Source organism: Hemicordylus capensis, chromosome 4, assembly GCF_027244095.1.
Source record: "Hemicordylus capensis ecotype Gifberg chromosome 4, rHemCap1.1.pri, whole genome shotgun sequence".
Taxonomy (NCBI): Eukaryota; Metazoa; Chordata; class Lepidosauria; order Squamata; family Cordylidae; genus Hemicordylus; species Hemicordylus capensis.
In genome coordinates, this window is record NC_069660.1 from 52,135,802 (window position 1) to 52,163,071 (window position 27,270).

General features: G+C 45.1%; 1 protein-coding gene across 3 annotated transcripts in view; it reads right to left on the reverse strand.

Annotated features, from left to right (window-relative positions):
- Positions 1-27,270, reverse strand: part of LGR6 (leucine rich repeat containing G protein-coupled receptor 6) — a 280,020-nt gene that overhangs the window by 205,692 nt on the left and 47,058 nt on the right. The window contains exon 1 of one of the 3 annotated variants that reach the window (XM_053245502.1): positions 15,007-15,070. The exons of the other annotated variants lie outside the window; for them this stretch is intronic. The gene's annotated coding sequence lies outside the window, so the exon portion shown is untranslated. Of the gene's footprint in view, positions 1-15,006; positions 15,071-27,270 lie in introns of those variants that run through there. 3 annotated transcript variants of the gene reach the window in all.

Sequence of the window (27,270 nt, forward strand, 5' to 3'; positions counted from 1 at the left end):
GAGTCAGACCATTGGTCTATCTAGCTCAATAATGTCTTTACAGACTGGCAGCGGCTTCTCCAAGGTTGCAGGCAGGAATCTCTTTCAGCCCTATCTTGAAGAAGCCAGAGAGGGAACTTGAAATCTTCTGTTCTTCCCAGAGCGGCTCCATCCCCTGAGGGGAATATCTTGCAGTGCTCACACATCAAGTCTCCCATTCAGATGCAACCATGGCAGACTCTGCTTAGCTATGGGGACAAGCCATGCTTGCTACCACAAGACCAGCTCTCCTCCCTTCCGGTTTAAAGAAGTAATGATTCTGACCAGTATGTGCATATACAGCCAGAATGTGTGTGTGTTTTTTAAAAACCCAGAAAAAATACTGCTGTGTTTTCAAAAAGACCTGCAAACAAACAAAGTTGTTTTCTTAAGCTCTCAAACTGGCATCCACAAACAACATTTTTCCAAGCGTCTAGACTAGAAAGAAAACAACCTGCCCTGGCTGTCAAGATCAAAGTTATGCACAGTTTGTTACATATAGGATTAAAAGTCACACAGTCTTTTTATCAGCTCTGTTCCTGTGTGCGTAACAATAACCTGACACAGAAACTGAGCAGGTGAAGCCTTTTCCACATTTATATCTATGCCAGGAAAAGCCTTACCTACTGAATATTGAACCCTGATACTAATGGCACAGGAGCAGGGCCAGTAAAAAGAGGGGCAAACTGGATGAAAATGAATTTTGCACCACGTTATGAGGAGACTTGGAGGTTTGCCACAACTCACTCCCATCAATCACAGTCTTGCTTTTGTGATAAGAATGTTCAGGATGTGTTCCAGAGAGATCAACTGAGAACAGCGGGGTGGGAAGGAACATGATTGGTGAAACAGGTTTGTGCTGTTTTAATGTTTGTTTGTTGGTAGAATGTGCACTTTAATTAGTCTTTATTCCGTTTACCACACAGAGAGTCCTTTCCGAGTTAAATTCAATAGGGGCCAAAATATGCATCTCAGAGGAATGACCCTGGGGAATATGGCCTAAACCACCGGCTCAGCTTGCCAAGTTTCTGACGGACAAAACTTTCAAGAGCAGGCATGTGGGAAGAACCGCTGACTTCAAGGTGGAATTGCTCTGATGATCTGCATAAAGTTGAGGCTTGTTTGCTGCCACTGAATTTCAGGGGAGCCGGCAGAAGCCTGCCACCCTTATCTTTTGGGATAGTCCCTCTAGCTCTAGATACTGACCAACATTCTGCACTGCAGAATGTCAGTGTTAGGGACCTGACATGGCTCCGGCGCAACTTGAAAGGCAGCCCCGGGGGTACTGCCGAAGCCAGAAGTTGTGCAATGACCTAAAGCAGCATGCAGACACTTGCATTGTGCTACTTCATTGTTTCCAATGGAAGCAGCACAACAAAAGTGCCCGTGCACTGTTTGAGGCCATTGTGCAACTTCCCTCCTCCGTAACATCACCAGGACTGCCTTTCATGTTGCGCAGCAATCCTGGTGGGTCCCTAACGTCAGTGTTCCGCAGCGCAGAATGTCGACCACTGTGTTTAGAAGACTCTTGGGGGAGTAGTTGTCTAAAATTGGGGAGTAGCAGAAGACAGAGCTTGCAGATTTAATTAAGCCCCACCTTCCTTCCCCACCCACCCCTGTAATTTGAGCACTGTTTGTACATCACATCCATCATGTGCCCACACGTCTCACTAGACAGTAATGTGGTACATATGATATAACCATGGAAGATATCCTACACCACGTCCCCTGTGCTCAAAAAACTGCAAACAGGATTTGGTATGGTACATTATACCACACCAAAAAAAGTGCAGCCCACAGATGCATTAAGCATAAACAAAAGCATTTGGCTCAACCCTTTAGTCCATTCTCATCCCCAACCGAATGAAATCTAAGCACCTATAATTGCATCCCATTTCCCTTTCTTTTCCTTCATTTTTCCTTCCTACTGTTGTTTCCCTCTCTGTTAACATTTAGATTGTAAGTTCCTCAGGGCAGGGACTTGCCTTTGTTGTTTTTGTGCTTACACATGACAATGTATGGAAGTTTTTCACATCCAGTTTTTAGTTTGCATCTCATCTGGAATGGAGGTATGCATTCACATATCAGCCAAATCTACTCTGAAGTCCCTGCAAACTATCAGGGAGCACTCTGCACACAATTCAGGCTTTTCATCATGCACTAGAGTGTAGCCCAATTTATATCCAGGGTTTAAAAAAATCCACTTTTTATGTCGGTTTTTGGGGGCAACTTCGAACTCACATTAAAGCTTCGCAGAAAACCCGTGGTAAAGCCTGCTGTCTGGGAAAGCTCATGTAGGTAACACTAATAATAACAGTGATGTTCAGTGTTCCCTCTAACAGGGATTCCTCCCAGATGTTGTTGACTACAACTCCCAGAATCCCCAGCTGTAGTGGCTTTTGCTTTGGGATTATGGGAGTTGTAGTCAACAACATTTGGGAATCCCTGTTAGAGGGAACACTGGTGATGTGACTAGTCATATCCACTCATTTATTTCTATTCTTTTATTTATAATTTATATACTTGTATACTGCCTTTCTGTCACAAGTCCTCAAGGCAGCTCACAAAAACAACAACACATCCAACACAAACCATCTTATAAAGCAGTCTTTGACAAAATTTTCTTTGGATCTAGGAGTCACCCTAAACACTTAGGAGCCAAATAATGAATACTTGACAGACATGGGCGGGGGTGGGTGGGCGGTAACCTGGCACTTAGCCCAGACTCTTCGCTTTATAATACCATGTTATAAAGGTATTAAGGGTGCAAGCCATCCTTAACCTAGTTGCCAGGATCATGCGTCAGTGTGGGCTGCTTGCAGCTCGCATTGACAAAGAGACGGGGGTCTAGAATGCCTGTCCCCTGGGGGAATCCTCCAGTGCACCGTGCTCAGCATGCATTGCATTGTGGGATACCCGGAGGCTGCGACAACGGGCCCCAGCCTCAGAGTGATCCATGCAGCATGGAGCAGTGCTTATTGTGTGGGAGCACACTCCATGCTCCCACCAAGCACAGCATGATCAGTTTGTGAAGCCTTCCCTCTGGCTGCCCGGCTGCCCCATAGGTCGTGTGAATGGCCACTTAGACTAGAAACAGGTCTACCCGGGACAAATAAATATTTTATAAATAACTCCATCTCTCAATATCATAGTCTAGGCACCACAGTTAAATTTCTAGACAACCTGTTATAAAGGTATTGTTTAAAACCATGATGAAACAATGTGACATCTCTTTGTGTCACACTCTAGTGCAGTGGTCCTCACTATTTCCAAGCAGGGGCCAGTTGAGCAAAAAATCTTCATTGCGAGAGTCCTCTCCCACTGTGATGAACTTTGCACAATGCTGCACTTTTCTCAGTGCTGGGAGGGCTCTTTAAGAGAAATGGAGATCTCTCTTAAGAGCTCTAGGCAAAAAGCACTGAGGTGGACTACATGTCCCAGCACTCCTTCCAAGATGGTTCAGGGGTGCAAGAAGGCTCAATTTCCCTCAAAGCAGGGCTGCTCAGCTTTGGCCCTCCTGCAGATGTTGGCCTACAACTCCCATAATCCTTGACCACTCTGACAACTGTGGCTGGGGATTATGGGAGTTGTCGTCCAAAAACAGCTGGAGGGCCAAAGTTGAGCAGCCCTGCCCTAAAGGAGCCCCTTCCTTCAGCGCTTTACAAAGCGCAGAACTGCATGGTGAGAACAGTCATCTCTTCATGGTGCAGGGGGACTACGCAGAGTGTTCAGCTTTGGCTGAAGCTTCACACAGACCCAACAAACAATTAGTCAGAGTGCCGCACTGAGCGTTGATGGGGGCTGCCACTGGCCCAAGGGCCCTACAATGAAGAAGACTGCTCTTGTTACCAAGAAATGGAATCCTCCAGCCACATTCACCCAGACACACTTAATTTTTCCAGCAGTCCTTGAAAATCCACATGTCAGCAACCATTTTTCATCAGATTACCATCTCACAAAACACACCGAACATTAGTGTCCATCTTAAGCAGTCACTAGACTGGCAAATCAGCAAGAAACAGATTGTGATCTCTGATGAGGTTAGGTCAAGGGCTTCACAAAAGAGGAAAATTACTACAGTGCATGGAAAGCAGTGGGGAAGGGTTGCATAAGGCAGACTGTAACCATTCTGAATATAAGAAAAGTCACACAGACCACCAGGTTTTACCAACTGAACCTCCAAAAGAAGACTCTAGAACTGTAATATATTTGCATGTAATTGCTGTACAGACATACAGCACAGAATTGCTATGATTTCTTTGAACAGGAATAAACCAGAATAAATGCTGGTTTGCTAGCTCTGCCAGCTTCCTGGGTTCTATCCAAACCACCCAGCCTTCTCATTTTCAGAGATATTACTGCAAGGGACTTCTTTTTTAAATTGACAAAAATCAAATTGTTGTGGACTTCGCAATGGAACTTTGCTAGTTTTGGAAAACTGAAAAGCACTGGGTATAAAGTGCATGTGCTCTCTCGCTCTCTCTCACATACATACCACACACACACACACACACACACACACACACAAACACACACTTAAACTGGGTAACAGTCATTCCCCCTCCCAAGCTAACTGTGAACTGTAGGCCTATAAAGAGGATCTTAGGAACTCAACAAGAAAAATATCAGTGCTCTCAGAAAACTACAATCCCCAAAATTATTTAGGGAAAGCCATGATAATTAAGCTGGTATAAAAGTAATAGAAGTGTGTAGTCCTATACTCTGCTTGCCAGCAGATGTCATATACAGTACTTGAACAGCCTCCAGGTACTTGTTCACAATAAATCACTATCACTATTTTGTTCAAATCAAATCAAACCAAACCTTTATTATGGCCTATGATCAGTATACTATTTTGTGTCTGTTTTGCTTTTTGAGGAGATTTAGGGATTCTTTCAATGCAGTACCAACATAAAAGACAGTTCATTATCCTTTGGCGGGGGGGAGAGACCATTTCATCTTTTGCCAGGTTAATATATGATTTTTCAAGTTTCATGACCATGCCGTGGGACCTGGGCAGTCAAGAACCCAAAAGTGAAATTTTAAAAATTTCTTAGACCAAAGCATACAATATAGTTACTTAGTTTAAACTAAACAGGTCTTGATGTGGTTAGTGCCTGGTTGAGAGACCCATATATGCCACCTTTAGGAATGGGGCCAGAGCTCGATAGAAGATCCACTTTCCATGAAGCAGGTCCCAGGTTCAATTCCCAGTCCAGGTAGGGCTGGGAAAGACTCCTGCCTGAAACTTTGAAGAAGCTGCTGCCAGTCAGTGTAGACAATACTGAGCTAAATGGACCACGGTCTGACCCTGTATAAGGCAGCTTTCAATGAAATTCAACTAATGTCAGCTCAGTCCAAATACTAAAGTCTGCTAAATGTCTTCATTTTAGATAGCCTATATTAAGTCCAACCAGAGCCACTGAGATATCAAACATCAAATAAATTAATACAGATCTACAGAGAAGAGTCTATAATAATGTACAGGGCGTAGGGCTAAGGCAGTGGAACTTGCTATGAGAAGCCATAATTGCTAGCTGTCATAACATAACCATAGTTAATATTTTAACAAGTTTGGGGGTTGGGTTATGAATGCCAGCTGGTCATCTCTTTGTTCAGCAGATAACTGGATGACAGTGCAGGAGGAGGCTGATGGATGGCTCTGAAATATTCTGAATGGGGGAAACCATTCCGCTTGTAATCTTTCCCTGTCCCCAACCAAGGAGCTATGTGTGATCAGTGAAAAGAAAGTGGAGACAGGAAATCATGCTCCTCGTAGCACAACTCAGCCATTGCTTTTCCCTCTGAGTCACAAGCAGAATTGCATCACTATAGTATAGTTTTGTATAGTACAGTACATATAGTACATCACTATCGTATAGTACAGTATAGTTTTGTGCATTTTTATAGTGCTATGCTCCATCCACACTAGTGTGTGGTCCACTGCTTGAGAAAGTGTGACTTTGTGTGACTAACCTTCTCCCCTTTCCCCCAACTGTTTGTCGTAAAACTGGCATGACTGGGTATAGAAGCAGTATAAGCAGAAACTGTATACCCATGGGATATATGCACAAAAATATGGCATATGTCTTCCAAGTTATGAATATTTGACTGACATACAAATTTTTGGAACACAACCTGTTTGTAAGTTGGGGACAGGGGTGGAGCCACCATTGAGCAGATGGGTTCAAAGAACACAGCCGTGAGCCACGAAAATGCCGTGTGAGCCCTCCGGAGTTCATTCCCTGGCTGGGTGTATTTATTTCCCCTTCTCTCTCTCCAACAAGGGAGAAAAAGGGAAATAGATGCACCCAGCTAGCAAACGCTGGCTGGGAATGTGCTCCAGAGAGCTCAGAAGGGCCCTCTGCTGATTAGGCCATGTGCACATGATGTCACGTGCAAGGGGAGTCACTGGCGTGTGCAGTGTACATGCAAGGGGCCGCCAGGGACAGGTCAGAACCTGAGCCTCCATTCTCTGGCTCTGCCACTGGTTGGAGACTTCTTTTGTTTTGCTGCAAAATCCTATATTAACCTGGCAAAAGATGAAATGGTCTCTCCCTGCCCCCAAAGGATCATGTTGGGCAGTGTACTGAAGGAATACCATTTTGTATGATTTTTTTTGTGTGTGTTATATCTATAGACCACCTTTCCATAAAATGTATTTCCACCTATTGCATAATATATTCAAAAGATGTTAATACTATGTTTAGTTGTTTTTCTGTTTGCTGTTCTCCCCAAATGTCCAGCAGATCAATAATCTTTGCATGCCACCAGGAAAGACTATGACTATTCTTTCCAGTCATTTCAGTTATGGCATTATTAATTTTTAAATAATATTTATATCTCACCCCTCCAATATAACACTGCTTTTGAAAGCTCACAACAGTAAAACTATGAAAGTGAAATAAAATTTAAAACAGTAAAACCAATAAAACACACTGTAGAATAAAATCAATTAAAACAGATGCAGCTAAATGTAAACATCCACCAGACTGTAGTAAAAGACACTAAAAAGCCTCTCTAAACAAGTTTTAAGATCTTTTATTTAAAAGTAACCTATGGGAGACCAAAATGGCTGCTGCGCTGAGGGGGAAGGCCCGACCAGTAAAACAACTACCAGTAAAAGGCATTCCTGTACAGTACACTGCCACCACCCACGCCTCCAAGAAAAAGTGTCAGGTCCAGAAGTACTCCCAAGCAGCAAACTTGATCTTTCAGGGAGAGTGTGACCCCATCCAGGACCAAATTTACCTCACCACTTGGATAATGAGTTTTACCGACCCAGAACACTTCCATCGTATCTTCTAAGCTAGAAGCCTGACTGGAAAAGATCCAAGTAATCAGTTTCATCCAGGACTGCCTAGAGCTGAAATGCCACCATGCACTCCAATACCTTGCCCAAAAATGAAAAGTCTGAAACTGGCCACAAGTTGTTTAAGATAGTTGGATCCAAAGAGAGCTTTTCGAGGAAGGGTGTGATTACCACCTCCTTTAGCATGGAGGGCACTACCCCCTGATAGAGATGTGCACAAATCAAAAATTGCAATTCAATTCAAATCGAATCAGTTTGAAACAGGGTAGATTCTATTCAAATTCAAATTGGGTCGATCCAAAATCAAATTGATCTGACCCTGTTTTGGCACCTTTTAAAACCAATCAGGGTGCCTGGATGGTTTTTAAAAGGCACCAAAACGGTTGTCAAATTGATTTGAATCAATTCAGATGGGTTGATATGATTTGAATTACCTTGAATTGAATTGATTTGCACATCCCCACCCCCTGATTCAGGGAGGTTTTTACCATCCCTGAGACTCACAGACCCAGCCCTTCTCTGGCTGTCTTCATCACCCATGAAGGGTAATGATCAAACATACATGTGGTCACTCTCAAGCATCCGAGCAGCCTGTCACCTCCTCAGGCAACACAATCCGAAAGGTATCTAATATGACCAGATGGTACATCAGCAATTTTCAGTTCTGGTTCTGCAAAAATCTTAGCATCCAAATCAACACAGATATAAGCAATTTTATCCTCAAAATGAAATGTACATTGGTTACTGTGGGCAGATGAAAGTTTGATGTGATGGTCTTTGGGGCCCTCACCTAGTAGCCCCCAAACCACTCGAAAAAGCTTCACTGGATGCTGAATGGACACAATAGAGGCAGGCAAGTAAGATTTCTTCACCACCATCAGCACCACAGAGCAGGCCCTACTACTGGCTCTAGCCTATGTTCAGTCATGTTCATTCCAAGTTTTCCACCAACAGCACTCAAGCCACCTACCTACCTGTCTACCTCATCACCCACAACTCTCCTGTATACCAGGGGGTCGCTTGGGCTCAGCGGGTTGGGAGGACGTTTAGGTGCAATCATGTCAATTGCACAACTCATCTCCGTATACCAGAGGGAGATCAGGGCACTGACAGGATCATCCTCTCAGCAGGGTGCTTTCCAAACTAGCTGCTCATCAGCAGCAAAATGCCTATGTATGGGCAAGTCACATTCGGAACATAAACAGCAGGGGGAGCAGTCTTGCAGCAACTAACAACTCGAAAAAACACCAACTTTTTCATGCCGGATATACGATGCCCTTGCTCTATATCACAGAGATTAAATTTGCAACAAGGCATTGGAAATGTAAACAGCATCCTGCTCTACGCACAGGGACTGAAGTGTCACGACGCAGAAAGTGTGGAAGCATACTCCGTGATACGTCCTGACCCCATTGTAGGGTCTAGTCTGGAAAGCGCCCAGGAAAATCCTCCTATAGGCACTAATACAGTAAAAAAAGGTAAAGGTAAAGTGTGCCATCAAGTTGATTTCAACTCCTGGAGCCCACAGAGCCCTGAGGTTGTCTTTGGTAGAAAACAGGAGGGGTTTACCATTGCCTTCTCCTATGCAGTATTTGATTCTGCCTTCCAGCATCTTCCTATATCGCTTCTGCCCAATATAGGTGTTTCCCATAGTCTGGGTCACATACCAGCGGTGATTCGAACTGGCAACCTTTTGTTTGTTAGTCAAGCATTTCCTTGCTGCGCCACTTAAGGTGACTCTGAACGTAGGTACAGAAGTACATTTCCTACCTGTAGCATGCACTTGAAGGGCCTGTATCCAGGTTCACTTTTAAAATGAACACAGATACACACAAACACATGTACAGACATCCGTATGCTCATACAGCACAATGTCTGAATCAAGCTTTAGTGGCAGCCAACATCTAAGCAGCCACATGTCTTTCCACAGTAATGCTTCATCTTGTATCAGAATATCTCATGCCAGGCTGCAGTTAAATGGAATCTACATGTTCAAAGGCGATATGTATCTGAAAACCAGATGACAGGGACAAAGAATAGTGGAAGGAGAGATAGAGGGAAAGAGGAAGAGGGTTGAGCAAAGAGAAGAAAAGCAGAATGGGGGGAGTAGAGAGGAGAAGGAATATTTACATTTACATTTTACATCCCGCTCTTCCTCCAAGGAGCCCAGAGCGGTGTACTACATATTTAGGTTTCTCCTCACAACAACCCTGTGAAGTAGGTTAGGCTGAGAGAGAAGTGACTGGCCCAGAGTCACCCAGCAAGTCTCATGGCTGAATGGGGATTTGAACTCGGGTCTTCCCGGTCCTAGTCCAGCACTCTAACCACTACATCACACTGGCTTTACCGTGTGGTGTAGAATACACACCTATGCCACAAACGGTGGCATAAAATACACACCTATGCCACAAACGGTGGCATAGAATACACACCTATGCCACGAACGTTGTGGGTAAATCAATAAGATTCTCATTTTAAGAATAAGTCATGGAAGTTGTCCTAGATTTCTGACCATTTATCTGGTTTATTTACTTTTATGAGGGCCCATTTTTCATGCACTGCCAACTCAAGCAAGACATGCACCCAGTCCTCTATCCTAGGGGGAGTGGGAGATTTCCAGTGCTGCAGTAAGTCTCTCTCTCGGCCACCAGTAAGCCTCTCCATAGCCATTGTACATAATGTCAAAAAAATCATTAGAAAAAAAGAACAGCGAATTGCTTATCTCCTTCATGCCAAGCTTCTTAGCTTCCAAAGACACTTAGCTGGCTGCTTTGGGAAACAGAATGCTGGAATTGATAATTTACTCCAGCAAAGCAGTTCTTGTGTTCTTGTAATGGCACTACCGACAGGTACCACTTCGTACATTTTAAAATCAGGTGTTAATGGAGGGAGAGGTTTTAGGACTTGTGGCACACTTTCTGAAAGTACAGAAAAGATGTTCACTATGGTCCACCAAGGAAGATCTATCTGCAGAATCAGACCTATGCATGTACACTTGATGCAGATGTGCAACTGGATGGAAGTGCATTCACACCTGCATTGTGATGCTCAAGGCTCAACTGAAATGGCTAGATGCATATTTTGATGCACAACCATGCCCAGGGTCACTAGCTATTGCATGCAACCAATTGCTCATTAGCACAGATTGATCAGGGCCAATATATGCAGTCCAGTTTGTTGTTATGAAGTTAAAACTACACTTTCCATGGGATCTTAATATTGGGATCTGCTAACGATAGCAAGGAGGGGCATTCATTTTGGAACTGGTTTTTAACCCACCCCTGTAGTTGCATTCTAAAGTTAGAGCAGTTGGTTGTATGATTTTTTAAGTTCAAAGGCTCTCTGCCTTTTTCTCCTGTGCCAAGAATCTAAGCGCTCTCTGCTCTTTGATGCCCTGCTTTGCCATTCCCTCCAAGTTTGACTCATGACACTTTGGCAAGGCTTTGCTCCTCATTCAGATGAAGTGGAGATACACACAGATTTCTCTGAATCTTGGCCGATAAAAGCAACTCCAGCAGGAAAATGGACTCCCAGATGGAGCAGGCTATATCCAGTGGTGCCAACTGTACAAGAAGCAGGGTTGAGGAATGGGGACTGAATGACTATAAAGAGCAAGGCAAGGCAGTGTAAAGTGTCTGGGCAAATGGTTTCCAGGCCATTCACTCTCTAGAAATAATGAGACATCTGCAGAGCAGTTGCCCCGAGAAGGGAAAACCATGTCATAATCTGACACCTGCTTAAAAAGTGAGACGGTGCCTGAGCCTGGCCTTTTAAAATCACTCTTCTCCCAGACACTGTATTCTCTGCCAAAATAAGTAAGAGAAGGAGCACTCTCCTAAATCCAGCCCTGAAAACATACGTAACCCATTCAAGTAGGAATAGAAAGCTATAATTCACTCAGAGGTGTGAACTAGTTTGCATGGATCTTAACACTCCAGAGTGATTTATACTGAGAAAAAGCTTGGCAGGTATCTCTGTGGAACATGGAATGAGATTGGCTTTTCTGCTTTATAAAGTTTAGTCAGCATGTCCCAAAGTAGTTTTTAAACACTGCTGCCTAAAAGATATAAAACAACCCACAACTGCTTTCACAGGAAGAATGCACTGAGGACTGAAGAGCGCTTTACTCTCACAACAGAAGGCAGTAAATTCCAGTCAGAAATAAGGCACATATGAGAGATTAAGAGGTGGAAGAGATTGATGAGCTAGATTATCTTCCATTTAGAATTTCTGACCCTTCCAGTCAGAAGTTTATTCCATCACGAATATTCATTGATATGGGTCACTTTGTACAGCGTCCAGAAGGCAATCTCCACATCCTGTGAGAAATGTGCCCCGCTCCCACGAAACACTTCTTTCTTAAATGTGGTTGGAAAAAAACCACACTTCTTGCGCGTAGGACACATTTCTCACAGGATGTGGAGACCACATTTTTTCCAGCTAGTAAGTGCCAGAAAAAGTTGCACAAGGAAAGGTGTAGGCAAACCATAGCGAAACTTTTCTGGGTCTGAGGAGGAGGAGTTTTTTGCATAAGTAGTGTCATGATGGAAGGGTGTCTCCTAAAGGCAGGTACACCCCACCCTTCTGGACCTGAGCACACTTCTGCCATTTTACTTCTGCTCATTGCCCTTTGTGGTCCTTTAATTTTACAACAATTTTGTGTGTTTTACCACTGTTCCAAACCACAACAGTGGTATGAAAGGGAGGGGAAGAGGATAACCACTTTTAAAGAGTTTTGGGGAATGGAACAGCCCATTTTTAATGGGTTTTTTGGGGGGGGATGTGTGTAGAGGAGGAGGAAGAAGAAGATCACAGTGGGTCCAGTTGGCGGTGCAGGGATTGATGCCTGAGTGTAATGGACAGCTGTCTGGGAGAGGTGCCCCATCAGCTGTCTCCTTCTCCATCCTATCAGCAGCATCCAGCTGGCTGCAAGCAGGGGGAGGGGGAAAATTACTGCCAATAACTGCCAACTGTGCCCTCCATGCCCTCCAACTCAAGCTGCAGCTCCTCCTCTGCTACCCTGTTGTGTTTGATGAGCTCCTCTCTGGCAAGACGAGACCACCAAGGGCAGCCACAGTTGCAGCTGCCAATTATACCATCCGTCCCCTCCCTCCTCAGGCTGCAAGTGTGTTTACCTCATAAACTTTAATTACCTCATTTTATATATATATTTTAAAAATCTGTATTTGCACTTTTGTTTTATTATTCACCCCGAGCATAAAACTGCAAGAGCACCAATTAAACATATTAAGAAAATAAAATAAAAGGAAGCAATGATGGTGTCTACTCAGAGGTAAGTCCCACTATGTTCCATGGGGCTTACTCCCAGAAAAATGTGCACAGGATTGCAGTCACATCATTCAAGAGGAATATTCTGCTGTTTCAGGAAGTCATTAATTAACAGCAGCAATGAAGTGCACAACACCTTTTTGTGGGAAGGGCCAGGGGAAGTATTGGCAATGAACTCCCAATATACTGCTCCCTCCTAGTGTGGGTGGAAAATCACAGCATATATTTTAAAGAAAAGCAATGTCCAAATGCAGACTTTGCAAGCATGGATATACTTGCTACCCAAATCAGGATTGTTCAATTCATACATTTTGAAAATAGGAAGGTCCCTTATGCCAAGTCAGACCATTGATCCATTTAGCTGAGTTTCTACACTGGCAGCAGCTCCTCCAAGGTTTCAGGTAGGGGTCCCTAGAGAGTCACTTCCATACCTGGAGATGCCAGGGATTGAACCCGAGACCTTCTGCATGCAAAGCAGATGCTCCACCCTCCGCCGCCCCCTTGCCCCTCCCCCCTGCCCCACTTCCTCTTGCCCTTTCCCCTCCCCCCTGGCCCACTTCCTCTTGCCGTTTCCCCTCCCCCCTGGCCCACTTCCTCTTGCCCTTCCCCCTCGCCCACTCCCTCTTGCCCTTGCCCCTCCCCCGCCCCACTCCCTCTTGCCCTTGCCCTTGCCCCTCCCCCCTGCCCCACTCCCTCTTGCCCTTGCCCCTCCCCCTGCCCTCCCCCCTGCCCCACTCTCTCTTGCCCTTCCCCCTCCCCCCTGCCCCACTCCCACTTGCCCCCCCTGCCCCCCCCGCATTTTTAAATTTTTATCTTACCGGCCCTCCGCTCCTCCTCCCGGGCGGCAAAGAGTTAACAGTTAACAGTTTTGGAAGCAGCGGCGAAGCAGCAGCAGGAGGCGGCGACTGGGTCCGATGCTGGCAGCGGTGGGCCCGCCACGCTATGCAGCCTGCCGTGGCCGCTGCCGCCGCTTGTCCATCATTGCGGCCAGCAGCTGGACAGCCACCTCTCCCCCCATTTCCACCTTATGCCCCTGGTATTGGGGCCCACTGTGGGCTGCCCGTCCGCTGCCGGGCCGGCCCCACAACCACCGACTGTCACCGCCGCTGCCATGGGCCCCACTCGCCGCCGCCATCGCTTCCCCGTCCAGCACCGCTTCCCCGCACTGCTTCCCCGGCGCCGCTTCCCCGGCACCACTTCCCCGGCGGCACCATCGCTTCCCCATCCGGCATCGCTTCCCCGTCTGGCACCGCTTCCCCAGCCGGCATCGGCCCCAGTCGCCACCACCTCCTCCTGCTGCTTCCCCTCGCCGCTTACCAGGATCCAACATGGCCGCCATGTCCCTGCAGCCGTATCTTTCTCAGACGTTCTGGGCATGCGCTCCGCTCCAGCGCATGCCCAGAACGGCCGAGAAAGACACGGGCAGGGACACGGGCACACACTTTAGCTCTTTAGAGGATAACCAGCTTAACCCACACAGAGCATCTGCGCACTAGTATTTGATTGCTCCCCCGCACCACAGTCCCCTCACCTCAGAGATCTCTCCACCCTCACCCGAGCCATGCGCCTGCTCCTCCTCCTCCATCCCGTTGCTCCATCCCCCTCACCTCTTGATCACGGTTGTGGCATTGCCGGCACTGATCAGCCAAGCCGCAGTCCCCTAACCCCAGAGACCTCCCCACCCCAGGCTTGTAGCCAGCTGGTGGCATGGTGTGTATCTGCCACACACAAAAATTATCTTTCCTCCCAAGCCTCACTGACTGTTTTCACTGAACATTTTATAACCTGCCTCCCTTGACTTCTGCAACCCCCCTCCAAATCTTTTTTTGAAGCTGGCTACAGGCCTGCCCCACCCTCACCTGAGCCCCACTCCTGCTCCGCCCCACAGGAGCAGAAGCAGCAGCAGCGGCGGCAGTTGACAGGGCCCTTCTTCACTGCTGCCACCGCCATTCCCCTCAGGATGCTGTCAGGCCCAGACCCATCCCTGCCTCCCTCTGCCAATGGCCTCAATAGCCCCGAGCAGAAGCAGTGCCTGACCAGGCCCTTTCTCGCTGTCACCACCTTGGCCACTCATTCCCCTCAGGCCTGGGCCTGTCTCTTGCCCTTCTTTCTCTCTCTCTTCCCCTCCGTTCTTTTTCTCTTTCTCTCCTCTGCTCTGCTCACTCTTCCCCTCAGTTTTTCTTCCTCTCCCTCCCTTTTTTTCTTTATCTCTCTCTTCTTTCCTGAGTTAACAGATCTTGTTCATCTTGTTTCCTCATCTAATTCGCACAGTGACAGCCTCCTTATCCTGAAGGGGCTCTTTCCTCCCTCACAACCCCTCTCTTCACAGACCCCTGCCCACTATTTTGATAGATAGATAGATATTCTTCTCTCCTTACAATCCTTACAATCAAGCACATCTTCCAACCAGTAACAGTTGGACTCCAAATGATCACAGGCTCCTCTCACAGGCTCCTCCTCCCTATCTGCATATGGAATCTCCACTGCCCAATCACCATGGTGCTTCTGCTCTGCTACCTCCAATTGGTAAAGCACCGTGTGGGCAGGGCGTGCCACGTAGGTCCTTAGACTTATATATATATATATAGTCCTTCTCAACAGTAAGATTAGATTGATTAGATTGGATTGATTGTTTTGTATAGTGGGGTTGCTAAATAAATATGCAATTATTACTGATGTGTTATGGGGGAAATCTATATGCTTTCGAACATAATCCTTTAGTCATAAGACTCATATTTTTCAGCAAAAAGTCGCAAATATTTTGGGAGAAGGTAGACACACAATTGCACTGGCTACTGTTATGCAGAATATTTTATTTATATTTATTTAACATATTTATATACCACCCAAAAGCTGTGTCTCTGGTTGGCAACTGCTTTGCACAAGTATCATGAGTGTGATACTTGTGCACACCTTGTTCTGCTATTGTAAAAATTGAGTGCAAAAGCACTCACGTAAGCCTCTAAAAAGAAAGTGTTCTGATACCAGCAGTGTTCTCTCCCCCTTAAATGCCCCATCATTTCATGACCTTCATCATTTATCCATTCGTCCCTCATTCTTTACAGCCCGTGATCTCTCCTTTCCAGTGTTTGTGCACTGTCTCTTTAAAGAGACTTGCACTAAAAGAATTGCATTAAGTTTGAAGTGTGGTTAAGACTTGTGTCCTTTGATCATACAGAAAAGCCCTCAGTGCCTCCAAAAGATAAATCAATCCTGTCAAAACAATAAATGGGGTTTCAGCATCCAGTAAGAGACTCTCCCTGCTTAGGATAGACTATAGTACTTATGAGCCCAAGATCTAAGGATGTTTTAGATATGTAACTTCATAGAGGGGGTATGGACACCTTTGTTTCTTCCTGTTTTCCACCCCCACCCCCCAATCTTCTGTCCATAATAAATTGGGACTCTTCTCTTTGCCTGTACTTGCCTCCATCTCTGTTGAAAAGTCAGGACAATGAGGACGGCTTCTAAAGAAACCATCACATGCCCCTTGGCCAACCCACCCACAGCAGTAAATCTTTTCCCTTTCTTTTCCAGTCATCAGTGAGTCTGCCCATTGTCTAGCAACTCCACTTCCTGCCCCAGCACAAATGGGAAAACAAACAGTGGGCTGGGGTGACATCTGATGGACTGGAAAATAGAGAGAATCAAAGAGAGCAAAAAAGGGTAGGGAGAAGAGCTGGGAGAGTCAGTTCCTTTGTGCGACTGCATCAACATCCGCCCCATTCAGTTCTTGTTTACTCAGCACAGGTAGCAGACAGGTTAGCTGGGCCTTGTTTGTCTCTCTCCTTCCCCATCTTCGTCTTCTTGGCATGTTTTACACAAACATACATGCAAATCAAGACTTGTTGCAGGTTTTTCTCCTGCAGCTCGAATCAGGCTACCATCTGAATTTGCAACATATTTATTTGACATATGTACTGGCTAGCAAACTGAACACACTTTCCAATTGTTTGATTTGCTCCTGCACTGGTAGGGCTATCCACCTCTTTATTTTAAAACACTGCATACACGTGTATTCAATGAGAAAAATATTTGTCCTTTAACACACAGAAATGGCTTCATCTGAGCTCAATTCCAGAGGGAAGATTGTACGTCATACATGCAATGTCACAATGTATGACACTGATGTGCAAACACAATTACTGAAGTTGCAATCTCCACTCAAATCCTCTGTTCAAATAATCAACTCCAATTATGGACATCTGTATGCACCCAAAGTATTTGGGAAGTGATAGTAAAATAAATGATGGTAAAGCACTCCTTCTCAAATGCTGGGCCTGCACCCAGACGTGCCGTCAGCCCACCAATCACAGATACTGCAGCAGGGGTGTGGCTATAATTGAGTGGATGGGGTCAAAGAACCCAGGCCTCCCAACTCCTGAGAGACCCCCAGCTTCACCCCTCCCTATTTTCTTCATTATCTCCCTCACTCTGAGGGGCCGCTGGAGAGAGGGGCTAACACGGCCCCCCTCTCCCCTAGCTACGCCCCTGTACTGCAGAACATAGGGACTAATGAATAGATAATACCCGAGTCAGGGAACAGAACTGACTGGTAGATCCTGAAAACAAGCAAAATTTTCTTGTTGTGTTTCTTTAATAAATTGTCTGGGAATCACTCCTTTGATGAAAAATCTTGGGTCAAAGAGGCCTAACTGATGTCAGGCATTGAACTGTGTTAGATCACATAAAAGAGAGTTCACCATCAAATGGGAGAGATTTTGCTTTTCTTCCTGGATTTTTTTAATACACATACACACAATCGATCGATCGAGTGCCAAGTCGGTGTCGACTCTGAGCAACCACATAGACAGATTCTCTCCAGGATGATCTGTCTTCAACCTGGCCTTTAAGGTCTCTCAGTGGTGCATTCATTGCTGTCGTAATTGAGTCCATCCACCTTGCTGCTGGACATCCTCTTCTTCTCTTTCTTTCAACTTTTCCCAGCATTATGGACTTCTCAAGGGAGCTGGGTTTTTGCATAATGTGCCTGAAGTATGATAGTCTGAGCCTGCTCCTCTGTGCCTCGAGTGAAAATTCTGGATTGATTTGTTCTATGATCCATTTGTTTGTTTTCCTGGCTGTCCATGCTATCCTCAAAAGTCTTCTCCAGCACCAAAGTTCAAAAGTGTCAATGCTTTTTCTATCTTGCTTCTTCAAAGTCCAGCTTCCGCATCCATAGAGTGTCACGGGAAAAACCATTGTCGGAACGATTCTAATCTTTGTAGGTATAGACATGTAATGGCATCTAAATATCCTTTCCAAGGCCTTCACTGCAACTCTACTAGTCTGTGGCTAGTCTGTGGCGTATTTCTTCACTGCTGGATCCTTTACTGTTGATGGTTGATCCTAAAAGGCATAAGCTATCCACCACTTCAATATCTTCATTATCAATTCTGAGGCTGGTTGCTGTACTTGTTGCCATTAGTTTAGTCTTCTTTAGATGTAGTCTTAGTCCCATTTTTTCACTGTGCTCGACTTTCATTACTAGAGCTTGCAGATCATCTGCACACATACATACCCTATGTATTCAGAAAGAAGGACCAAGGAGATGCACACAAAAGCTGCACGGCTGGTACTGGTTTTTAATATTGCACAGGTTGGGCTCTGGTATTTGTTTAACTAACTGTTGTCACTTTGTTACACAGTTGGATGTCCCAAAGAATATGACATGGTTTTTGGTGAATGTTATCACTAGTAGTTCCACCTCAAGCTGGTAGTTTCCATTATTGCAGTATGAGGAAAATAGGAAACTTGTTGGGAATATAGGAAATGTTATGCTCAGTGTGAAGCAGTGCAGGAAGCAGAATGAAGGACAGCAAAATCCTTGTGCATATCTGGAATGATGCATCATCCAAGTAAAACAGTGGAGAATAGACTGGTGTTCAGGACAACCACACTGGCAACACTGCTGCTGCTGTGTGCTGGTGTTTTTGTATGTGCACAGACTTTAAAACAGCAGGATGACTGAGTGCTGACCTTGTCAGAATCCCCTTGTACAGCCCAGCCTGCTTCGGCATAATGTAACAGTACAGCAACCCCCCTGTTATTAAAAAACCTCACCATGCATGTTAGATACCACAGCTTCCATGTCGGCAACTAGGTATTCCTATCCTATTGGTATATTTCTCCCCACTTGAATCAATGCATTCTTTGAGCAACAGCAAAAAGGAAGGGTGGTTTTTTTAAGCATCTGCATTATAAATAGGAAAGTGGTGAATTTTTACTCTATTTCACACTAGAGTCCGTAGCTCCCAGATGTCAAGCAGGACCAAAATGAATGGGTTCACACAGAATCATGTTGTTATGGCCAGAATGTTCCATTGGAATAAACAGTCAAGCAAGTTGTTCTGATGGAATGAACTTGGAACACTTGAAACATTCTGAGTACCATTTTGAACTCCAAAATGGCGCTCTTCTGGCCTCTGCGCACATGTGGCAGCCATTTATGTGGTGGTGCTTACCACACAAATGACTGCCACTCATACGCAGAGACAAGAAGAGCACCATTTTGGAGTCCAAAATGGTGATTGGTACACTAGAAAACATTCTTACTTGGAATGGGGTTGTTCTGTCAGAAGGGCATTCTGTTCCGAACTCAGAACACTCAAAATGGCCCGTTTTGAGGTGGAATGTTCCAAGATTGGAACATTCTGCACATCCCTAACAGAGGTGCTCATACCCCAGACTTTGAGGCCCTGGTCCGTGGCCTCCGAGATCCAGGGGGGCCTCCTGCTTCCATCCCACGCCCACCCAGCCGCTGCCGCGCCGCGCCAAACTGCCATTTTTTTCTATAATTTTAGTCGCCATGTTTGCAGCCAGGGTGGGTGGGGGTGAGCCAAGCTGCCCCCCCCCCGGTGGCAGTAGCGGCAGTGGGCAGAGCAGTCTGTAGGGCTGTCCGTCCAGCCCAGCAGCCCTTGAGAACTGCAAGGCACTCCAGTGCGCCTGAGCAGTTGGAACAGATCATTGCAAGCCCGTGACATCAAAAATGCCCCCCCTGCAAATAAAGGTTTCTTTCTTTATTTTTATGAAGGGGTGGTGGGTTGCCACTCTGCAGCTGGTACCGCTTCTCGGCACCAGCAGCAGCACCACCAAGGAGCAGTTCAAAGCTGCCTCCAGCTTTCCTTCCCCCCAGGTTTTTACTTTAAAAACAGGATGAATTGATTTGGATTCCAATCAAATAGATTCCGAATCAAATTGGGCTGTTTCAGGGGTGAATAAATTAGGATCTGAATCAAAACAACATGATTACAATTGAATCACAATTTTCATTTTGAGCACATCCCTAATTTTGGGCTATGGAATGGGCTATGGAGTGCACTCCCAGCAGAAATTCGTAATCTGAGATCATTGCTGTTCTTCAAGAGAGCCCTTAAAACGTACTTATTTGGCCTGGCCTTCTAGAATTTTAAATAATTAATTGTTTTAAACTGTTTTAAATTGTTGCCCTGATTTTCAGGCCTTTTAGCTGTTTTATTGGTTTTATTGTTTTTTATTAGTATGATTTTAATTGTTAATTTGTTTTTAATTGTTTTTATTATGTTGTGAACCGCCCTGAGCCGTATCGGAAGGGCGGTATATAAATCAAATAAATAAATAAATAAATTGTGGGCCACTACAGACTGCAAGCTTCAAATGTGTTCTTTACAATATTTATAGTGACCCCTTGTGCATGCAGCGAAACATGCAGAGGGTATCTGTGTGCCATCAAGATTCCTGTGAAGGCAAAGACAGGGTTGCTTGGGTCTCTGTGCATACAAGTGCATACATGGGGTTTCTCCACAGGCGTTCTAATGGTGTGGCACCCTGATGCTGTTCTCTCCCAGAAACATTCATTTTTACCCTGCTGAACATCTGTAAGGGGCTCATGTCTGTGCTACTTGCAATACCTGAAACCACAATGATATGTGGGCTTACAGTAGGAAAGATGATAGGTAATTGTCCGAAACCAACAAAGGGATGTTTGCTCCATGCTATAGTAATTAGGCTAGAAGCCACACTTAGTGGGTTAGCGTAATTTAAAATTGATGACCGTTATTAAGAAACAATGGCTAATCCAGACTAATGCTGTACTTGCATGCTCTCCTAGCGCAGGGGTGAGCAAACGTGATCCTCCAGCTGCTGTTGAACCACAGTTCCCATAATCCCCAGCCACAATTGTAGTTCAACAGCAGTTGGAGGGCCAGGTTTGCCAACCCCTGTCCTAGGACAAGGATGTTGCACTAGGTAGTTCCACTAAGCCAAGAGCTTGCGTTCCAGATTAGTATTGCACTAGTGCAAGGATGTTGCACAAAAAAGAGATGTCTACAGTAGTCTCTCTAATTTTTTTCATCTCTGTGTGGAATGAGTTTTGTTCTGGGCAGCAGTATGAAGGCAGTGTGTGCGCATGTGCATTCAGAGTGGGGCTTTCCTGATTCAATCTGAGCAGGATCTAAATTGAACTGAGCAGACATCCAAAAGTGTGTGAGCACGCGCATGTGTGCACGCCTTAGAGTGGATGTCTAAAACACACACCTTGTAGTACAACCTTGTACATGTCCCAGAGGTTTTCCACTAGTAGTTGCACAACACTGCGGAGCACCACAACTTTGCACAGCTCTGTAACCTTCTTAAGTGCCTGCAATGTCTCTCATCGTCCTAGTGCAACACTAATCAGTAGGTCAGCTCCTGTTCTGCTATCCTTGTTGGGCAATTTCAATGAGAGTGGAAGAGACTGTGTAACTTGTGAACTTCTTGCATGTATGCAACTTTGTACACTGGGCTAGTGCAATCTGGATGCCAGCCAATGTGTTCAAAATAATACAGTCTGAGGAGTGGTTTTGGAAACCGTTACCCTACACTACCACCACCCCCTGCAAAAAAACCCCACCCTGGTAGCTTTTATGCACTTTTCTTGCACTTAATTTACCTTGTGTAACAGAAATGTCTGTAATCACATGACAATGCATGCTATTTTGTATCACATACCTGAAGACATCTTCATATATTTGTAGAATGGACCAAGAGGTGATTTCCTGACTACTCTTTTAATCACATACAAAATAACACTCCTATTCACTAATAATTATACATGTTGGGGTATTTTCTGCTCAGCCAAGACAAAGATACTACCCACCATGGTGTCTTTCATGCAGCTTGAATTTTAGCAGCCATTTTCATAGCATTCAAGACTAACCACATTAATATGATACTTTTTAAAAAATCAAAACAATTCTTTTGGCTGTTACATCTCAAATCTGCCTTCTTGAATTGACTGAGCTGAAGATGAAATAGATGAAATCTAGGCATAATTTGGCCAGATTCTTCTCTATGTGGGACTCTGTTATTTAGCTTAGCCTGGGTTTACAAACAGGTTGAATTGCTCCTGATTGCATGCCTTTCACTTCCTGTGTAACTGAATGGCAGCTGTGGCAAAAAGAAAAATACTGAGGACATCTTTGTGCCCTCTGCTGTCCTGTCTTATTCCACCAGGTGTTGATACCAGTTTCACAATCTCCAATATCAGTTCTATAGGAGCCCTATTCAGATATTATATTGTACGTGAATGCAGGTATCTGTACATGTGCACATGTTTTTGTGTGGATGTAAATGTATCAATTTTAAAAGAACTTGGGTTCATACCCTCTCAAATGCAGGGTACAGATAGGAAGTGTACTGCTCTATGTGCATTCAACATAGTGGCCTGGTTCACACAGAGTTTGAATCTAGGTTTAATGTGAGTTACCAACATTAGCGTGGTTGTGTGACTCCACATCAAGGTGAGAATTTCAGATTCATCTTGGGCCATACACCTCCTTGGCATAGGTACATACAACCATGCTAACATTGGTAACCCATTAAACCTAGATTCCAATGACTGTGTGAACCAGGTCAATGTGTGAATAACTTTTGAACATTGTAAATAACGTGAACATTTGTTGTTGTTGAAGAGTGGTATATAAATATTCATAACAACATTAATAAAACTGTACCTATGCACATTGTACACAGATAGTTTTTGTTATGGACATAACCTGTGAATAGTACTCAAAAAGAGGACTCGCTGATTTTCTAAAGAGACACTGCAGTTGAGAGGTCAGTGTAAACATTCCTTTATTATCCCTCCCACATCCTAATTACAAGCATTTTGCTAGTCAGACAATGATACAGATAAAGGCAGCACAGTTTGCTGGTGAGCACTCAAGACATACTGAGTGGGTGAAAGTACACCTTCCTCCCTTATAGCCTACAAGACAGAAGACATGCCTTCTCCTGTCCTTATGCTCTCTTGGTCCTCCCGTATCACAAAACAGGATTAATGATCCCCTTCCTTTCTAGCACTGCAAGACCCATACATGGGCAGGTCTGCGCACATACGCCAGGATGTAGAAGAGAAAGACATTCCCACTCATGTTTTCCATGTCTCCATGAAATGTGTCTTCTGTGCTAGGGATCTCTGGGCAGTGGGTTTCTGGCTTGGGTCCAGGCTAATGAATGCAAAGATTTGGACTGAAATGGGCTTTTATCCTCAAGCACCAGTTCTCCCAAGATGCTGAGCTCTAAGATCCGGCTTGGCAGAGAAATGTTAAAAGACTCCGCTACAAAGACTCTACCCTCTGGGCCTGCCAGACACTTTCTATTCATTTTAATTTTCCTTTTCAAAGTGACTTTTGTTTTAAAAAATCTAAAATATATCAATAACCTCTCACAACAGGCCATAAATCTATCCGGAAGGAAGGAGAGAATGGAGTGAAAACAAGAGATCCATCATCTACAGAAAGAAATTAATCAAATGCTGTCATGAAATAAAGTGAAAAAGAAGAAAGGACCCGATATTCCTACTGACACTGGGAACTACCTTTCCCTCTCAGGTGCTAGAACAGCTAGCCTCATGCCTTAGTTCTAACTCCTCATTTCATTATCTGGGAAAGCATAAGAACATAAGAATAGCCCTGATGGATCAGGCCCAAGGTCCATCTAGTCACTTATCTCTTTCCGAGGTGGCTACTCTCTTTGCCATCTCTTTGCCGGGTGGCTACATTCCTCAAACCACTAGAGCAGAGGTTCTCAAACAGTCCTGCAGATGTTGTTGAATTACAACTCCCATCAATCCCCTTTAACCATTGTGTCAGGGAATGATGGGGATTGTAATCCAACAACATCTGGGGATCCATGTTTGAGAACTCCTGTACTGGCAAGTAAAATAGTCCAATACCTTGAAATAATCCCTAAACATCCAAAAGCATAACTCTAGCCCAGTATCTTGGATCCAACACTCATAATTCACACTTCAAAAGTCATGAGAATCTGTGGCCTGCAAGGCAATTATTGAATAACATCCTCACTAAGCAAAAGTCTCAGCAAATAAACAGGCCATCAGTTCAGATGTCCCACTCCTTGGGGTTCTTCCTGATTCAACTACCTCAGTCCCGTCCAGAATAACTCCTTATTGGTCACTTTCTTTCCAGGCCTAGTCCTAACTGAACACCTTACAAATATGTGCTTGTAGATGTGTGTTTATTTTTATTGAATAGATTTCTATGCTGCTTTTCTATTAAAGAGATCTAAAACCACTTAACAACCAATGCAAACACATCACAGAAAAGCTTCAATACAACTTAATCTAAAATGGTGCATTCTTTTTTTTAAAAAAATGAAACGGACCAGTATCCCATAAAAACAGCATTAAAATCTACCAGTAAAGAGCCCAAGAGGTTTTACTCTGTTGTTGAAACAATACAAGCATTTGTGCCTCCTAAGTCCTATGCAGACATTATGTTTAGGATTGTACAGCTGTCTGTACATTCATACATGGTTTTGCATGAATGAGTTCATTTATGTGATTTATATATTTATTTAAAATTTCTTGTATATCACCTCCCCCAAAGGCTCTAGGTGGTGAACAACAATAATACCAATAGCAAATGGTATTTCACAAATACAATTGGTATTTTGCAACAGCCTGGTGAAACAGATAGGTCTTAAGAAGGGCCTTAAAAGCAACTAAGGAGGAGGCTGAATGAATCTGGGGTGGGGGGGGAGCGTGATCCAGAGGGGCAGCCACAGAGAAGGTCCTCCTATGGGCCCAGGCACCACACACTACACCAGGGCCCAGGACACTAAGGAGGACTAGCTGAGAAGACCCCACAGGACAGGATACAACTGGCCGAGAGAAGCAATCCTGAAGATATACAGGTGCTAAGCCCATAAGGGTTTTGTAGGTGAGAAGCAGCATTTTAAACTGGACCCGGAAGCGAACAAGCAACCAGTGCAGTGACCATAAAAGGCAGGCCACTGCATTCTGGACTAGTTAAAGCTTCCAAATCATTTCCAAAGGCAACCCTAGGTCGAGCGTGTTACACTAATCCAAACAAGAGGCAACGAAGTTACTGTTGCGAGGGCCTGCCAGCCAAAAAGGCCGTAATTGACGAACTAGCCGAAGCTGGGCATAGGCACCCCTGGCCACGGCCTCCACCTGCTGTTCAAGTAGGAGCTGCGAGTCCAGAAGGACCCCCATATCACGAACCGTCTCTCTCAAGGGAAGCACAATCCCGTCAAGAGATAAACTCACACACAGCAACTGGCCAGATCGCAAACTGAGCAAGTGCAACTCGGTCTTGAAGGGATTAAGCCTGAGCTTGTTCTGGCCCATCCAGGTCCTGACAACCTCCAGGCACTGAGCCAGCACATGGACGGCATCACCTGTTTGGCCAGTGGTAGAGATATAAAGCTGAGTATCATCAGCATATTGATGAAAACGTACCCCAAACCGACGGATGACCAGGCCCAGGGACTTCATGTAGATGTTAAAGAGAATGGGAGCAAGGACCAAGCCCTGTGGGAGCCCACAAGAAAGGGACCGGGGCGCAGAACACTCACCCCCGATTGACACTGACTGGAGTCACCCAGTGAGATAGGACTGGAACCACTGAAGAACAGTGCCCTCAAGGGCCAGCCCACTTAAGCGCTCCAGAAGAATAGCATGGTCAATGGTATTGAAAGCTGCTGAGATCAAGGAGGACCAAGATAGGTGCACTTCCCAGATCAAGGTTACGATACAGATCATTCAACAGGGTGACCAATGCCGTTTCAGTGCTGTGCTGCAGCCTAAAACCTGCCTGGCAAAGGTCCAGAAAATCAGTTTCCTCCAGGACTCTCATCAACTGAGCACAAACCACCTTCTCCAAAATCTTACCAAGAAAAGGAAGATTGGAGATCGGACAACAGTTATCTAGCTTATCAGGGTCAAGAGAAGGCTTCCTTAGAAAAGGGGAGACCACTGCCTCTTTTAGGGCTGGTGGAATAAACCCCTCCCAAAGAGGGGAATTAAACGTCTCCCGAAGCCAGGAGAGAACATTTCCCCTCGCAGCCCTAACAAGCCAGGAGGGACAAGGGTCCAGGCTAGAGGTCACTGTGCCCACATTGGTGAGAATCCTGCTCACTTCATCAGCCTCAACAAGCTCAAAGGTATCCCAGATAGACCAGCCTCTATTACCTCAACGGATACTGAGCAACTGGAATCCAACTCCAATTGAAGGTGAGTAACTTTATCAGTAAAAAACTTAGCAAACATGTCCCAGTGGCCAGATGGAAGATCACCAGAAATCAACCCTTTCCAGCAAAGAATGGGTGATTTGGAAAAGGGCCGCCAGACAGGAATCTGCTGGCGCAATGAGCGCAGAGAAATGATTAGATTTTGCCACCCTTAGATTTCACTGCCCTTATCACCACTGTATACTCCCAAACATGGGCAAACAACCATGCTCAGTCAGCTTCTGTCTTAGTAGTCCTCCAGTGGCACTCTAGGTGTCTTATGACTCGCCCATAAGGGTTTTGTGGTTTCATTTTAAAAGTGTACCTGGATACAGAACTCTCAAATGCTTGGCACAGATAGAAAATGTACTGCTGTACCTATGTGGAACATAATATGTGAATCACTGGACCTGTGTACACACGTCGTACAGTTGTTGACTATAACATGTAAATAATATGACTATAGAATGTCAGGATTTGAAGGGACCTTGGAAACCTTCTGGCTGGCTCCCCCCTCCTCAGTGCAGGAACCTGCTATAACATCCCTGACATAGATGGCTGTCCAGAGTCTGTTTGAAAACTCCCAGCAAGAGACAGCCCACCACTGCATGAGGCAGACTGTTCCACTGTCAAACAGCTCTTATCGTTAGGAAACTCTCCCTAATGTCTACCCTACATCTGCTGCCTTACAATTTCAACCCACTGCTTCTTAGTCCTGCCCTCAGGAGCAGGGCTCAGATAATCCACTAGTCTACCAGTCGGCGATGAGTGAAAAATGATGCCTGACGAGTGAGAAAAATCCTGTTGAGTAATGTACCAGCATAGCTCAAGGAACCATCTGACGAGTAAAATAATTTTTTCTGGCTGGTGAACTGAGCCAACACTTCTTGACCCGTGCTCAGAAGCAACAGAGAACAACCTATGTGATGGTCCTTCAGAAGGCTATCTAACACCCCTTAGTCTTCTCTTCTCTAGGCTAAACATACCCAGGTTCTTCATCTCTTCCTCCCAGGACTTGGTTTCCAGCGGGTATTCCACTGTCTGAGGAGGGCATCCATAAATGCAGCACCAGCACTAAGAAGAACCATTCCTGGGTCACTGCTCACCTCACTTCTGCCAGCACAGACACTCTGTGGAGG